The 11,440-nt window shown below is 39.0% G+C and overlaps 1 long non-coding RNA gene across 1 annotated transcript in view; it reads left to right on the top strand.

Moving 5' to 3' along the window:
• The window catches only part of LOC102755740, a 235,608-nt gene that overhangs the window by 1,428 nt on the left and 222,740 nt on the right, over positions 1–11,440 (top strand). The window contains exon 2 of the long non-coding RNA XR_435547.2: positions 242–331. This is a non-coding gene — a long non-coding RNA (uncharacterized LOC102755740). The remainder of the gene's footprint in view (positions 1–241; positions 332–11,440) is intronic.

Below are 11,440 nucleotides of genomic sequence, written 5' to 3' on the forward strand. Positions count from 1 at the left end.
CAAGCGGCTGAACTGCTTATCATCCTGGGTGGGTTTGCCAAGATAAGCTCTATCCTATCCCACTACAATACCAATGCTGTGGATGGGAATGAACATGCCATTTGATACCCAGCTCAAAAAGGAGCTTTTGGAGTCCTTTCACTAAAACCTACAGATCTTGAGAGTGAAGTCATTAAGGAGGACAGGATGGGTTGGGTTGAGCGCTGATGATGAATTCTCACAACAATTCTTCTCTCTCTAGACCCGCCTTCCCCAGGTGAATCTCGTTAACCTCCAACAGCCAGGTGAGAAGAGGGTAGTGCTGTACTCAGGCCACGTGGAGACAGGCCAGGTAAGGCTTTAAGTTCTACTCTTAGAACCCTGTTTCCTGCTGGAAAACCTTGCTGTGCATGACTCCATGCCTTTGAGACAGCAAAAAATCAGAAACAAATTCCCTCACAGCTGTGTTTATTATGATTGCTGGTAATAATAATAAGCAACTGACATTCATTGCATATTCGAGGTGCCAAGAAGCACTTTAAGTAAAATCCCATAAAACTCTGAACTATTACTATCTGTTTTTGCCAGTGAGGCTCAGAGAGATAAAGAACTTGACTGAGGGTCATCCTACTGGTCCTTTGTAGAGTCTGGACTCCACACGTAGGGCCTATCTGACTCCAGACTTCAGGTCCTTCACTGGTACCCACATTTACACATTAGCTCACAAAAATAAGACAAGACACGTCCCAACTATGTTATTTAAACACAAAAACAAAACGAAGCTTCTGGAATTTGGACTGTGGCCCTTTAGAATCTCTGTCGATTAGGAGTTCCCGTGTTTCTTCAGATGTCCCCAGTTCTCCTGGTGTTAGTTCCTGGTTTACTCCTCCATCACCGTGACCACCTGTTTGAGCAGTACCTGAAGGCTGGGATTCTGAGTTTCACCTTGAACTTGAGCCTTCCCAGATTCAGGATCATTATTAGCATCAAGCCAGATTCTTCCAAACTAATCAAAGTGCTCTTTTATTTCCAGTGATTTAAATGCTTAGCTATTGTTGCTATTCCTTTCATCTTTATTTATAGAACAAACAGAAGGTTTTAGATGACTATATTTAGAAATGCCATCTGGTAGGCAAACTATCGAACAAAAATGTTTTGTTCCTTTCATGTGACTGCAGTACTTTGAAATGTAATTAAGTTTCAGGATGGTTGTTTGCTTCTTTTATGGTGGATCTTTTGCCCTGTTGAACTTGGGGGGGAAATTATCCCTGGAAGGTTTTTATTGGTACATTCTTTTATTCTTTGTGTATCTTTTAATGATTTTGTTGTTGCTCATTTGCTTTCAGCCAGTCTGTGTGCCCATTATGGATGCACTTCTTTTTGCTAACTTGAATGTCTAAACTCAGAGAATCAAGTAAACAAAATAAAAACAAAACAGAAAAGTCTCCCTTTTTGCAAAGTTTCAATATCTGTTGGGATCTAAACATATAAATGTCAGGGTCAGAGTTTAGTCTGCTGTTACACTCTGTGTTTAGAGATCCTTTAGGGCACACTTGTTGGCTTAAAAAAGTTATTGAAATATTAGCCACTTAGATAGCAAATGTTTCGTATTTTCAAATGATTGCAGTTAAATGAAATCACGTTAGTCATGCAGACATTGCACAGTTATCCATTAGTTGTTTTACTCATTTTTGAGCATCCAATTGTATCCTCTCCATTGGTTGTTTTTTTAAAAAAAAGAAATATATATATATTTATTGATTTCAGAGAGGAAAGGAGAGGGAGAGAGAAATAGAAACATCAATGAGGAGAAAGAATCAACAATTGGCTGCCTCCTGCACGCCCCCTAGTGGGGATCCAGCCTGCAACCCTGGCATGTGCCCTGACTGGGGATCAATCTGTGACTTTGTGGTTCCTAGGTCAATGCTCAACCACTGAGCCACGCCGGCCAGGCCATTGGTTTTTATCTGGTTTTTAGCATTATTCAAAGGGACAGAGAAACACATGGACAGTACATAAACAATAGGTATACATTGGGTAAAATGCCCAGCATTAGATTTTTAAAAATTTTATAAATTGACACAATGTAAGTTTTATTATACATTCCCCTTGTCCATTTGTGAAAACCGACTAGGAAAAAACTTAAAGGTCCTGAATTCATATAAAACATAACTAAATGCTTTAGAAAGGAATGGTTATGTGAGATTATAAACTTTAACATAGCCATTGCCTCCGTTCTTGGGATCTTAAAGATTTCCCTGTTCTGGGCTCAAATGCCCTTTATATCTGCTCTGCAACATTTGTACATTTGATCATTTATTTTTCTGTCTTTCCCATTCCCCACTCTCATACAATGGGCCTAAAACAATAAACAAAAAATAAAGAGTTTTTCTTTAATGTTGCCACTGTGCTTAATCCTTAGTAAGTATTCTCTTACTAGAAAGCAGACTGCAGATGTGTGTGTGTGTGTGTGTGTGTGTGTGTGAAGATAATTTTCACGTAAATTTTCTCCCATGTTTCCCACTAGTTTATATTTACATGGTCATTATAGGATGCATAATAGACAAAAGATGTTCAGAAATATCACTAACTACACCTGTGTCAATAGGAAAAGTACAAGAGATGAACAAACCATCTACTGAATAATTTACATTTTTTAAAACACATGAAACCTCAGCTTTTGGAACCACAATTGACTATTTCAACTTCTTCAGTTTGTACCAATGATGATCTTTAAAAAACTGTGTAATTTATTTCTCTCTTCTAACAATTTACGTATTCTTCTTGCTAACATTGAAGTCTAAGTGGAAAAACATTAACAATATCTTGTTTACGAAGACAAGTGGGTTGACTGTAGTAAAAATATCGATTCCTGTCTTGCTTCTCAGTGAGGAATGCCACCCATGAAGTATGTTGGCACTTGAAATATAATTTCAAGAAAGCCAGAAAAAGTACATACCTTTACTTGCAAAACTATGAATTATTTATTTTACTTCACAAAAAAATGCACTAATGTTCAACTCAGGCTGAAAACAATTTAATGACAGTTTTTACCTAAACTATGTAAAACATTAAAAGGGCTTTTACTATCTTAACATAGACTATAAGAATGTTTATTCCTTTCTATCCAGCGTAGACATAAAATTTAAAATCTAAAAAATTAAAACATTAGAAAATAAATAGTAACCAGCTTACATTAGCTTAGTTATTTCTTTTTTTATTTTTTTTAAAAAGAGTGGATTCACATATGTTATATAGATTTAAATCTTCCCTTTTCCCATTAAAAAAATTGCTATTTATGTAGGTTTTTGGTTGGTTGTTTTTTTTTTTTACATTGTGCAGGTGGAGTTGATAGACGAGAAAGAGTATTTCATGGTTATTAAAATCGCTGAATATACTAACAATTGCTCTCTCTTGCCACTCTTGTCAGGGACTAGTTCTGCTCAGTCACATGGCTAACATCTGGAAGCCACTCAGGGTAATAGCTACCACCAACTTGTTGCTTGTTCAGCAAAGACATACTAGAACGGATGTCGAGAAGGCAAATTCAGTGTTTCCCTTGATAGACACAAATCTCATCATTGTCTTTAAGCCCTTCTTTAGTCCCCTGAAAAGACAGAACTGTTAATAAACATGTTCTTTGTCTTAGAACAAACTTCCAGAAAACATAAAAATGCACTGCACATGCAACCTCTTGATTATTTCAGTTCACACCGGACATGATTTTCATTTTGACCCTTGGCCTTGGCCATAAACACAAGGTGAATGCATTTTCCCGCTACAAGTTGTACTTTGTGTAAAGCACCCCGTTTCCCTTGTAACATCATTAAGGGGACTTGCTCAGTTCTGACAAAAAAAGAGAGAGAGAGAAGAAAAATATAGAGTGTGATATGAAAAGTCCAACCATACTCTTTGTACACAACAGCGCTCATTTCTTAACCATGTTCCCCAAATCTCTCAGGCTTTTCCAATAGGGTCAATGCAAGAACCTTCTCTAGGGATTTCATTTAAAAGATTAAAAAAAAAAAAAGATTCGTGTGTGCTTGTACAAACGGCCCACAAATACTGTGAAGAACCAATATTCAGGGTGTCTCCAAAAAAATGTATGCCCGCTTTAAGAACTGATTTCTATTACATTTTAAAAGTGAAATGTGTTTTAATAAACCTGACTTAATAATTATTCAAAGTGTGTATATATTTTTTGGGACACCCTATATGTATATATTTTTAAATAATGGTCTATATCATATGTTAGAAAAAAAGCTTGCTTTTATATCCAAAGGTATGCTAATCATGGCAATTATTTGGGGATCTGAAGCTTAAAATGAAGCTCTTTGAAGAGAGAACTTGAATTTGTGGCTGTGACTTGTTCCCAGAGGTTGTCATTGTTTATAATTATTGCCTTTTGGGGCCTGTGGTTGGCTAAGTCCTTTTTTTCAAGATGTCACCACATTCCCCATTACTACATTCCAAGATGTTCTGCAGAAGCTTCTTGCTCTTCTCCCACACTGTTTGAAAGAATGCTTGATTGCATCTCTAAGAGTGTTTCTGTCTGGCTTGGCTATTGGCAGTTGGTTCCCATAAGTTCTCTTAAGTCTTTGGGATTTGTGTGCCTAACCCAGTGAAGCCGTATTGTGTGATGGCCAGCATTTCAATTCACATGGGTGAAAAAAATATCTCACAGCAAATGATACAAAATCAGTGACTTCTCACGTATCCAGATGTCTCAAGTTCATATACTATGGTCCAGTATTTCTATTTCTCAAATGTCTGAGTTGTAAACGCAATTATGATAACCCTCTCATACAGAGTGAAGTCAGGAATTAGCATGGGCTTCCTAGAGATGATGTGGGTATTATGGCCTTTTGTTGTGAGTCAAGAAGTTCAACTGGGTATCAACCTAGTAACTGCTACCTGAGGATTGGTAAGGGGAACTTTTCATTCAGCGTAATCAAGTAAGTTAAAATGTTAACAGCACTGGTGGATTGCCATCTATAACCTGAGCACTAGAACCAAGATAATTGACAAGTCTTAATGTACATTTGCTTTCTGTAGCTCAGAGGATAAGTAGAGCCACAGGGAAATGAGAGAAAAGATGCATCTTAAGGCTATCTGCTTCATAGTTAGAACCTATTACAATTGACCAAGTGCTTCTTGTGAGGGAAATTGAGTAGTAACATTAGAGTAATATTATTGATAGGGAAATAGATCTGTTCCTGGTAATCATCTGCCATTCATAGGGTTTGCATTTCTTTAAGAGGAAAATACTTCAGTGATGCATTTATTAAATTATGGAAGATAAAAATAGTAACACGACCCAGCTCATGTAATTATAGCCCTTAATTGTGTCCAATAAAATACACTTCAAATACTTCGGGGAGTTTGAAAAAGGTTACTTTTCACAGTAATTGCACATTTTCAATGCTTTCATCAGAATTCCCCCTTTTCATCCTATTCCTTAGTATTTGGCACAGGGTTTTGGACTACCCAAATGGCACCTCTTCCAAATGTTAAACATGCTTTTTCACTCTCTCAATTAGCACTTATATGTTTGTCTTTGTTTACTATTCTAATAAATATCTGACACTCTGAGTATTTGATTATATAATGGTTGAGTCTATTGAAGTCATTTATTCTACCAAGTGATAGAGAATATTCACAATTGCCTCTCTTTTCTTGCTAAACGTGTTCTGACTCCATCCAGTTAATTTCTAGGCCCTGATAAAAGGATTTCTTCTCAAGATTAACCTGTGACAGTTTGCTGAAATGGTGTAGTTTGCATGACTTAGTAGGCCGCCGTGACTAGGACATGGTAAACTTGCAATAGATGTTTGCTGATTGAGTGTCTAATGAATGGCTAGTGAATAGCTGGGTGAGAGAGGGAATGAATGGCCATCAGCTAGGAAGCCAACCAGCCCAAGAAAACAGCTGGATCCCGATTCTATTATTTAATATAAGTTACACGAGAACACTTTGCATCATTCGTTGAATGCGATTATCGTTATTCAATAAATATTTGTGGGACGTAATGTTCCTCAAAATCCTCCATTTGTGCATTCATATTACGTATTTATCTTGTTAGGGCAAGCTCAGTCTCCTTGTAAAAGGGATAATCCTGTTTCACTACTGGATAAATAGATCATTACGCAGGGTTTCCCACACAGCTTTCCTAGAAATGACCCCTTTGAGGTTCAAAAAGGAACAAAAAGTGATTAGATGTTATAAATGTTCTGCCACTCCTGATTGCACAGAGTCCTCAATAAAAAGAAAATCCCCCACGGCAATTCTGTTTGCCCCACGGGTCTCATACCATAAAGTTTCGTTCTTACGGCATCTACATTTTGGCATTTGTTTGTCAAAAAATGGGGTGGAGGTAAAAGTCTTCGTTTTGCCAGTTTATGTGATGCCATAAAGCAGCATTTTTCATTTTTCAACACTTATTAGCTCAGCTCCCCAGCTGTGTCGCACCACGCCCTGGTGTGAAATTGCGAGGGAGAACTCTGACAAGTTTATATTAGCTTAAATTTATACCTTTTCTTTTGGGTGGGGGAAGGGCTTCTTTTTTTTTTCTTTTAAAGGACATTATAATTGTGTGATTTTGCATCATAAAACTTGTATAACAGGAACTAGTGCCTTATGGAAATGATTATCAGTGTATCGGCGTTGGCTCTCCTACACGATTATTAACAGCTATGTAATAGAGGAAAAGCGAAGCAGGAAGTTACTGAATGAATTACTTGATGAATTAATTGACCCATTTAATCTAAGTGTTTTTATTTCCTGCAAAATAGATATGTTTATATGCCCTGCTTGATAAGTATGTTCAACACTGGGCCAGTAGAGAAAAATAAAAGCTCAAAATCTACCTAAATAGTTGGATTTAGATGTAATTATTCATCTATTGGCTTCAGTTCTTTATTTTCCTTGTTTTCTGGAAAGCAGTTCCAAAAATACAGAATGAAATTGCTGCCCCAGAAGGTTTGGCATTGCCGGGAGGAAATGGGTTAAAACAATTACCGCGGCATGATGTAGCTCATTCAAATGAAACGATTGACCACAGGCTAAAAATTGTAAGATAAACAAACGGAATCGTTGACTTCTGCGTGGGGCCTCTCTCACACACCCTAACGCGTGACAAGCAAAGGGAAGATTCTCGGGGCATTTTTCCAAGATCCATCGTGAGTGAGACAGTAAACTCACGTAAAGCTCTTCGTATTTACATTGTGTGAAAGGCTTAAAAGTCAACACACAATGAGGCTTTCAGCCTTCTCCATGCTTCACACTGGAAGGCAGCATGGAAGAGCCTTTACAAATCCTGAACAAGGCTTGGAAAATATGCCAGATTCTCCCAGCCAGCCAGACCCATGCGTCAGGGCTTGCATAATGCCCAGGCTGGCTCTGCCAGCAGGTAAAACATCTTCGTGTGCTCAGAGCAAACTAGCAGTGGCTTGAATGGGCCTCATGGTTTTGTTTGCACATGTCACATGCAAAGTAACATCATTAAGGCTTCTAAAATCTTGAAAATCCAGGGCGATCAGGGTGAGTTCTTTTCAACCTCCAACTCCTCATCTTATCCCAGATGGACATTGAACATTTCAGCAGGCATTTCTAAAGGTGACATTAACCCTTCTGTGTAGAAATAAGTGAGGCATCTTTAAGAGACCTCACTGAAGCCCAAATCCCATCTTTTAATCAGGGGTGTGAGGTCCCAGGAAACTGCAGCAGCAGGCAAATGAGTCAAGATGGACATGGAGAGACCCAACCTGGAGCAGAGGGAACTGCATTTGGCAAGAGGAAGAAACGGTTTCACTGACAGCACCTGGTGCTTTGAACAGTGGGAGAAAATAGGAACCATCTCTCAATTAACAGCCACATGGGCAAAAGTTACACGCTCGTCTTCACCAGCCTTTATGTACACACCCTTTTTTAACCCGGGAAGGCACAAAAGAAGCCTAGCTTTTAGAAACATCTCTCAGCTCTGAGTTAGTTTTTTTTTTTTTTAATAGAAGAGTGAAATGGTCACGTGTGTTACAGACTAGCTCTGACAACATTGAAATAACTTCAGGGACGATATATCGGGTAGGTTTTAAGAGGCTATAGGAGTGTGGACGAAAAAAGGGGCCACATGCTAACCCAGCCGTGGGCAAACTACGGCCCGCGGGCCGGATACGGCCCGTTTGAAATGAATAAAACTATTGGAAAAAAAGACCGGACCCTTTTATGTAATGATGTTTACTTTGAATTTATATTAGTTCACACAAACACTCCATCCATGCTTTTGTTCCGGCCCTCTGGTCCAGTTTAAGAACCCATTGTGGCCCTCGAGTCAAAAAGTTTGCCCACCCCTGTGCTAACCTGACAAGCTCAGGGAAAAAAGATGAAGGACTTACAAAGGAAAGGGAAGCTGAGTGAGCACGGGGAAGAACCCCTAAACAGCCATAAATGCATATAGACATTTTAAAGGAGCTAATCTACATTGTCATCTAATTTGTGCCAGTGGCGACTGAATCGAAACAGCAGAAATAAACAATTCTTTGACTTTGTATTGTCGATAGCAGGACAGAAGGTCAAGGTGAGGGGCATTGTTGATGAGAATCCAGTACTGTGGAGGGAGAGACGTAAGGCAAGAAAGGACAGGTAGAGCGGGCAGACAATGAGAGGATAAAGCCTGCAGGTCTCTAATGGGGTCTCTGAGCCAATTTAGTGAGAAGCAGGAAATGAGAGGAATGAAGGACAGGAAGTTACATACAATGAAGGACATGGAGAGTGAATCATATCTAAGATGTACTGTTATCATGTAGAGTATGGCAGTGTGAGAAGACACCTTGAGGAAGTAGGATTGAGCAGGAATTTAAGAACTGGTAGAGTTCTCAATGGTGGGGAAGAAGAGGGACATTCTGTGTCCAAAGTAAAAAAAAAAAAAAAAAAAAAAAAAAAAAAAAAAAAAAATGATTTCTACTTTTTTTTTTTTTCACCATGAGACCAGCAGGAGGGGGCAGTCTAGCTGGAAAGAAAGCAGAATGAACACCCAACTGTCTGGAACAGAAGTTGTAGTGGAGATGATGAGAAAAGGAAAGATGGATAGATGGATTCTAAATAGGGTTTCAAGCCCTCCTACATAATAGAAGGGTTTGAAAATCCATTACAGGATTAGGGCTCTTATCCAGTGGACCACTGGCAACCATAACAAGATATTAAGCAGGGCCCTAACTGGTTTGGCTCAGTGGATAGAGTGCCGCCTGCGGACTGAAGGGTCCCAGGTTCGAGTCCGGTCAAGGCTATGTATTTTGGTTGCGGGCACATCCCCAGTAGGGGGTGTGCAGGAGGCAGCTGATTGATGTTTCTCTCTCATCCATGTTTCTAACTCTCTATCCCTTCTCCCTTCCTCTCTGTAAAAAAAAAATTCAATAAAGTATATTTTTTAAAAAGTTCCATCATTTTGATATATGTGCTTTATGTTCTTTTAAAAAAAAAGATATTAAGCAGGGGAATGCCATGAAGAAAGTAATGTCTGAGGCAAATTTACCTGGATGGATACTGGAAGGGATTTCAGAGAGACGGAATCCATGCCTAAGAGGGTAATCTAGAAGGCTCAGGTGCCAGGAGATGGGAGGTCTGAGAACTGGAGGAATGCTGTGAATGAGACAGCACCAGTTCAGGAGTTAGAAACATGGATGAGAGAGAAACATCAATCAGCTGCCTCCTGTACACCCCCTTCTGGGGATGTGCCCACAACCAAGGTACATGCCCTTGACTGGAATCGAACCTGTGACCCTTCAGTCCGCAGGCGGCACTCTATCCACTGAGCCAGACCGGTTAGGGACCACCCGATGCTGCTTATTTGTGCCGTGAAAAAAATAAATCTGATGAAGCTACAGGATGTCAAGAACTCATTATATGAACTTACCAGCATGGTATTTTCTTCATTAAAACTGGCGTGCGACAGAGCAGTACACGGTGGAGAGGTGGCAGTAGCATGCATTTAGCCTGGCGCAAAGAGGTGTATCTGAAACCTATATAGTTTTATTAACCAATGTCACCCCAATACATTCAATAACATATTTTTTAAAAAGCTAAATAAAAGAAGAAGTTGGGTGGCTCCTTTCGTCCCTTGGAGCAGAGATTTCTGGGGAACTGGTTCTGTTAATGATGGCTACATTCCAATTTCAAAAGCTTTAAGAGAGGATAATATGAAAAAGACCATTTAATCACACCTTGATTTTTTTTTTTTTCGGTCACAGCTGCACCAGGGTAGCAGGCACCATGCTGGGAACCCTACCTTTGATTACAAAGCATAAAATTTTTATAGGCTTTTTTTTCTCCCTAATAAGTTAAAATTTGGGGTCTCTTCTATGATTCATTTGGGTAATAATCCATGACAAAATAGTCAAAAGTGCATAAATGGACCCAGCTAAGTGTGTTTTTAAAAAATGATCTTAGATGGACCCTAGCTATTTAGGTTGTGGAAAAATGTGAATTAGTGACTCTTTTAAATGAACTTTACTGTGTAATAGATTTCAAACGGGGCTAGATCAGTAGTAACCAAGGGTAATAAAAAATATTCCTTGAAATGGTTGTTTGATGGCAGAAATATGACAGCATTTTATTATATTTTTGGAATTCATTCTAAAATATTTCCTTTAAGTTTATTTTTATGGAACATGCTTTTTAAGAGCATGTTGTTTTATAATTATGTGGAAGTGTGCTACACAAAGCAAAAAGGTCACTCGACTATAAGTGGGTTTTGTCCTTGTTATTAGACCATCAAAAGTGAAAGTAAATGTTGCCAGTAATGACTTGTGTTTTCTCCATGAGAAGTGTGATTAACAGAGTTTTTCCCCACCTAGAGTGTGATTTACAGAACTTTTCATTTACTTCTATATTTAGGATCTCTGATTCTTTGGTGAATTCTAAAGTCATTGAGATACTTTTTCTAGGCCTTTATAGAATGAGCCATAGGTGTGGTATGTTGGCTCCATAGGGCCACCATAATAAATTAGCACAAACTGGGTTACTTGAAAAGCAAAAGTTTATTCTCTCACAGTTCTGAGGGACTGAAGTGTACAATCAAATGTGGTCAAGACCATTGACCCTCCTCAGCTTCTAGGGAAGTATTCCTCCTTGATTCTTTGAGCTTCTGGTGGTTCTAGGCAATCCTTGCTCTTTCTTGGTTTGTACTGCATCACTCCAATCTCTCCCTCTGTTTTCATGTGACATTCTTCCCTGTATTCCTGTTGGGTCCGGCCCCAGCAGGTTCAGGGGTTCCCAAAGGTGTGGACGGAGTCAGTGAGGAATGACACAGAGACAGCATTCAGTTGATCAGCATAGTGAGGTTCTCCAACCAGGTTCTCCAGCCAGGTTCTCTAGCCAAGTTCTGTCTTTTGTTGTCTTGTTACATCTGTATTTATACCAGTTGATTTTAATCCTATCAATTTCTATTCCAAAGGTTAGGGCGCTACTT

The sequence above is a fragment of the Myotis davidii genome, unplaced genomic scaffold, assembly GCF_000327345.1.
Source record: "Myotis davidii unplaced genomic scaffold, ASM32734v1 scaffold174, whole genome shotgun sequence".
Classification (NCBI taxonomy): Eukaryota; Metazoa; Chordata; class Mammalia; order Chiroptera; family Vespertilionidae; genus Myotis; species Myotis davidii.